Source organism: Muntiacus reevesi, chromosome 5 (genome assembly GCF_963930625.1).
Source record: "Muntiacus reevesi chromosome 5, mMunRee1.1, whole genome shotgun sequence".
NCBI lineage: Eukaryota > Metazoa > Chordata > Mammalia > Artiodactyla > Cervidae > Muntiacus > Muntiacus reevesi.
The window spans coordinates 41,400,364-41,406,363 of NC_089253.1; positions in this window are offsets into that span (position 1 = coordinate 41,400,364).

Below are 6,000 nucleotides of genomic sequence, written 5' to 3' on the forward strand. Positions count from 1 at the left end.
ACTGCAGGTGGGCCTGGGGGAGGGGATGGGGGGCTGTGCAGACCCAGACATGCGAGGTGGTGGGTGTCAGAACTGCCCAGCCCCTCACCCAGAGGTGGACACCTGGTGGGTAGGGCTTGGCATGAGGCTGGCAAGGTGGACCCAGGCCAAAGGGTGGATGGAGCCTACAAAAGCTGGGACTGACTGAGTCTCATCGACTAAAAATGATGCACAACTTGGGAGCTGCAAGTTAGGTTTTATTTGGGGCAAAATGAGGACTGCAGCCTGGGAGGCAGCACCTCAGACAACTCTGAGAGGCTGCTCCAAAGAGGCAGTGTGTGTTTGTGTGTGTGTGTGTGTGTGAGTCACTCAGTCATGTCCGACTCTTTGCGACCCCATGGACTATAACCCTCCAGGCTCCTCTGCCCATGGGATTCTCCAGGCAAGAACACTGGAGTACCTTGCCATTGCCTTCTCCAAAAGAGAGGCAGTGGGAGAAGGTCAATATGTAAGATTTGGTGAAGGCGGAGTTCCATGCAATCAAGCACTTACTTTACAAGAGGTTTTCTGCTATTCACAAGCATCTGCTGTCATCATGAAGGGATTTAGTGCTTTTCTAGATATGAGGAGATGCACGATTGGAATCATGAAATCAGTTCCTGAAAATATCCAATTATCTAAAGACCTGCCCTACCAGGGTACAGATTGCCTCATTCCACCCGGAACTCCCTCAGGAGGTGTTGAAGGTCAATAGCTGCAGCAGCTCAGGGTTCAGTCTCCCCAGAGGCAGAGGGCAAATGCCCTTGTTGTTCAGTCATTGGCAAGGCTCTTGACAAATGCCAATTTGTAGCTGACAGCCTGCAACAGGTGGGCTGGTGAGGACGTCTGGGAGCCACTAGTGGGGCAACAATGGTCAAGGGGGGCAATGCTTGTGGGACCAGGTCCCTCATTTCACAGGCCTTCCCTCTGCTGGGGGCTGGGGGTGAGGACACAACCACTCAGGGTGCGGTGGAGGGGACAACTGAATCTGGTCAGCACTTAGGGGCAGGGCTTCAGGACACCAGGCCCATGAACCTGTAAAAGAGCTGGCAGGAGAAGGGCAGGGTGAGCTGCAGGCAGGAGGCCAGCGTGGGCAAGGCTCAGGGATGGGGGGGCGGGGCGGGAAGGAGGGCTGGGGCACCAAGGGCTGGATGCCCTTTACGTGGCAGGAAGTCCCAAACACCCGGATGCAGGAAACACATGGACAAAGTTATTTCCTGGAGGCATGGCCTGAGGCCCAAGCCTGGCCTTAAGAACAGGGGGGTGCTCCTGGCTGGAGCTGCCTGGCTTAGGATCCCCTCCTTGCTTCCCTCCCACTTTTTTACACACATGGATTCAAAAAGTAAGAGTGTGAACTGCAGATGGGCTGGCCCATCTCCTCCTCCGCCTTGTACACCAGGGTCGGGGAGTATCCACGCCTGGCACCCTCTCTCTGGAATGCCTCCCACCAGCACTGGCCTGGAGAGGCCCCCCCCCCCCCACGGTTCCCTTGGCCACCCAGAAAGTGAAAGTGAAAGTCGCTCAGTTGTGTCCGACTCTTTGTGACCCCACGGACCACAGTCTGCCAGGCTCCTCTGTCCATGGACCTCTCCAGGCCAGAACACTGGAGTGGGGAGCTGTTCCCTTCTCCAGGGGACCTTCCCGCCCCAGGGATCAAACCCGGTCTCCCACATTGCAGGCAGATTCTTTACCAGCTGAGCCACCAGGGAAGCCATAAAAAAGAGCTTGCCTGCTGAATCACTTCAGTCATGTCTGATGCCTCCAGGGGACCTTCCCGCCCCAGGGATCAAACCTGCCTCTCATGTCTCCTGCATTAGCAGCTGGGTTCTTTACTACCGGCACCACCTGGGAGGCCTGGCTGGAGCTGCCCGGCAGTGACCAGGGCCACCCTTCATGTGAACTGCTGGGCTGGGGGCCACAGGGAGCAACCCCTCTCCTTTCTCCTCCTCTCAAGACCTGGGAGTCCAGGGCTGGACCTGTAATTGAGTTGGTGGGCCTGCTGCTGACCTGGGAACTCATTTCCTTCCTTCCATCCATCCAGAAACATCACAGATATTTACTGACAGCCTCACAGTGGACAGCGAACTTCCCTCATTCAGTTGCTAAGTCATGCTCGACTCCTTGCAACCTCGTGGTCTGCAGCCCGCCAGGCCTGTCTTTCACAATCTCCCAGAGTTTGTTCAAAGTCATGTCCATTGAGTCGGTGATGCCATCCAACCATCTCCTCCTTTTGTAAAGTGACCTTTACAAAACATAATTGTTAGGGACTTCCCTGTCAGTCCAGTGGGTAAGACTCTGTGCTTTCACTGCAGGGGACACAGGTTCAATCCCTGGTCAGGGAAGTAAGATCCTGCATGCTGAGTGACAAAATAACAAAACCAAACCAACGTAAATCGTTTGGTCAACACATTCCTGGAGGTCTGTTCCATGGCAGGGCCCTTTCAGAGACTGCCGGGCCCAGTGGAGGACAAAACAGAGGGAAACCCCTCCCCTGAGGAGCTCAAGTCCCAGTGGGGGTGGAGTAGGGTAGGGTGAAGGTGTTAGTCGCTCAGTTGTGTCCAACTCTTTGCTACCCCATAGACTGTACTTCTGTCCATGGGACTCTCCAGGCAAGAATACTAGAGTGGGTTGCCATTCCCTTCTCCAGGGGAATCTTCCCCACCCAGGGATGGAATTCAGGTCTTCTGCATTGCAGGCAGATTCTTTACCAACTGAGCCACAAGGGAAGAGGCAGGGTGGTGGGGAATCAATGAGAAGGTGACCCCAGCAGAAGCCAAGAGGAGCTGAGTGTTGACTGGGCCAGGCGACCACTGGGTGAAGTGCTTTCAGGCAGGACAGTATTCATCAAAATCATGAAGTAAGAACAAGAAAGCGCACTGTGAGTGTGTGAGGGTCTGCCAGGATCATGCTGCAAGGGGGTGTGGGGAGCAGGCTGGAGCCCAGGCTGAGACCCCATTTCCTGCCAGGGCAGGAGCGGCCGGGGCAGAATGGGCAGGGAGTTCCCGGTTGCTGTTCCTGCTGGGCTGCAGTGAGGCGGGCCAGGGCAGAAAGGGCTCTGAGCCAGCACGCGGTGACTGTGCAGTTCCTCACTCAGGCCCTGGAACCAGGGGCCTCAGGGCTTAGAGGAAATGGCCCCAGCCGTGGGTCTCTTGTGAGTGGTGAGCCAAAGATGACCCAGGAGGCCATGGCTCTGGAACTGGACCTGTGGGGGTGGGGGTGGGGAACAGGGTTCTAGCACATTCTCTAGTGGCTGCAGCAATCCTGTCATCCTTGTCCCCATCTTGAACCTGAAGTACCACCCCTTTCTCACCCCTCTTTCTTCTCCATTTCTGGCCACACTTCACCCCTTAGGGGATCTTGGTTGCCTAACCAGAGATGGCACTCGTTCCCCCTGCGGTGGAAGCGAGGCGTTCTAACCACTGGACCACCAGGGAGGTCGTTCACCCCTCATCTTCTGTCTGCTGGGTCCTTCCTCCGGCTGGTGTGTATGTAACAATCCAGCTGAGCTGGCTGTGGAACAAGTGGGGGAGGCGACCCTGGGTGTGCAAAAAGATAAGACTTGGAGCTTGGACTTTGACCCTGAAATCGTGGGCAACACCGGTTGCCCAAGGGGTCCTTCCTAACCTTCTTTCCCCTCCAACCCTAAGCTCCTAAATTGGCTGGCCAAAAGCAGCAGGCTTCAGCCACCCACCCGGGTGTGGCGGACCCATCACTACCCAGCCCCACCCAGGGATCCAAGGTCATCTTGTTTACTGCTGTTTCCTGGAACAGCTTGTTTTGAACTACAGAAATCTGCTGACACACACCGGCTGCCTTGCCCCTCCTCCTCTGTCAAGATGGAAGTATTTTTAGCCTTATTTGCAGAGAGAGAGGCAGAACCCAAGTTCCACATTTGTCCACCTTACTGCGAGCACTGCCTTGGCCCCTTAAGGCAGGACAGAGCGGTCCCTGTGTGGTTTTCTACCCTCATCTGAGCTCAAACACGTCACACATCCATTTCCAAAGAAAACTAGCTGTGGAAAAGTCCATGGCCAGGAGAAAGTGAAACCAGGACCCACTGCAACTGTGTCACTTTGTCCTTGAAAATGGAGCTGGGCTCCTCCAGACAGAAGGGCACAGAGGAGGTCGTTAGTTCCTTCTGTGCTGGAGTCCTCAGATTTGTAGGATCCTAATGCTTTCTGTGTGGCTTCTTCCATGTACTCCTGCTCTCCTGAAAAATAAAATCTAAGATAGTTTGGTTCTGGAATTTGGGAATATGTGTGACTGAGAAAACTTATTAGACCAGGTAAAGAGCAGCACCTGGAGAAGGGCATGGCAATCCACTCCACTGTTTTCGCCTAGAGAATTCCATGGACAGGAGCCTGGCAGGGGTCTATGGGATCACAATGAGTCGGACATGACTGAGACTAACACAGACAGAAAGCTGTAAGCTGAGACATCAAGCAGACACATAGCACTGACTACATCCTCTCAGGCACCTTGTAGATAAATATAGAGCTGAGTCCACAGCCTGGTACTGTGACTCAGCAGAGAAGGTACTTGCTTGGTATTAGACACACCTCTCAGCCTTTCTAGAACATTCTAACATGCAATTCCCTTTTTTCCACACTGTTCTTTGAGGTCCAGTCTCCCCAACCCACCCCTGGAAATGTCAGGACAAGACAGATGAGCCAGACCTTGGGGAAAAGTGAGCTTCCATAATCTTTCCCTGGCTGGAGAGAGTAGCTGAGCTGCCCTGTGAACAAGCCTGGGCTTGCCACATACTCAACCTTCTGGGACAGCAGTTTTCCGAGAACCAGGAAGGGTGCAGCAGCTGGCCCCAGCCCCCGCCTAGCAGCTGCAGATGCCATCTTGCAGAGGCTGAGGGGAAAAAAAAACCTCCTTCCCCAGTTTCCCCTTACTGCCAAGGGAGCCTGTTGTCACAGGTGGGTTTGTTTGCGGTGTGGGTGGTTATCCTGGGAGAAGACTTCCTGGCTGGAGTTGGTCCAAGAGGCCCTTCTGAGCTCTAGTTACTCCTGACCACTGTCCTTCCATCCCATTCGGCAGGGCTGACAGGAGGCCCCGTGGGGTTGTGGGGCTGCGACGACTCCTTACTCTGACCCCTACACGGGCAAGGGAGATGCCAGCGACCCTTTCCAAATGCTCAACAGTCCCACAGGCGCTGCCAGGCCTCGGTGGAGGGGACAGGAGTTCACGGGGTTGCTTTTGCTTCCACTTTGGGAGAGCCACATTGAGGGCCTGCTCCCCGCAGGCAGTCACTGTGAAGTGCCCCCCCACAATCATCAGGCAGACTCCCTGAGGCCCATCACAGGTTGTAGAGTGGCCTCGACAAACTAAATCCCTTTTTTCCTCACCTCCCAACCCCAAAGGAAAGAGGGTTAAGTTATCTATATCCTTTTAGTGTTGTTGCTATACAATTACACGTTTTGTTTTCTGCACAAACAAGATCTTGTTTTTCATTACCTCGCAACTACCTTTTCCCAGTTAATAGAGAATGAATAATCATAACCCAACAGTCACAACTTTTCTGACGAAATACTTCAAGCCTCCAGGCCCCTGGTTACAATAACAAAGCGATGACACACGCCCCTCAAGCTACCAAGCAGCAACATGGGGGCTTAACTTTTTAATCAACTTTTTAAAAATCACAGCAAGGTTTCTTAACCAGAGACGCGGAGCGCAGCTGCGGGAGAGGTTCTCTAAGAGCCGCCCGGGTGGAGACGTGCTCAGGGCCCACAACCCCCGCAGGCGGAGCCCTGGCTCCAGCCCGGCGGTTCGCGGGCTGCCCCTCCCCCGCCCCGCTCCCACCCGCAGGCCTCAGCGCTGACGTCACCGGCGCTCACGAGGCCCAGCCAACGCCCGAGGAGTCACGCGCTGCGCTCCACCCCCCCCCACCCCCGCCTCCAGGGAGTGATGCGCCCTCTGCAGAGATCCCTCCGCCGCCGCCGCCTGGAATTTTCCAGACGCTCTGCCGGCGCTTCT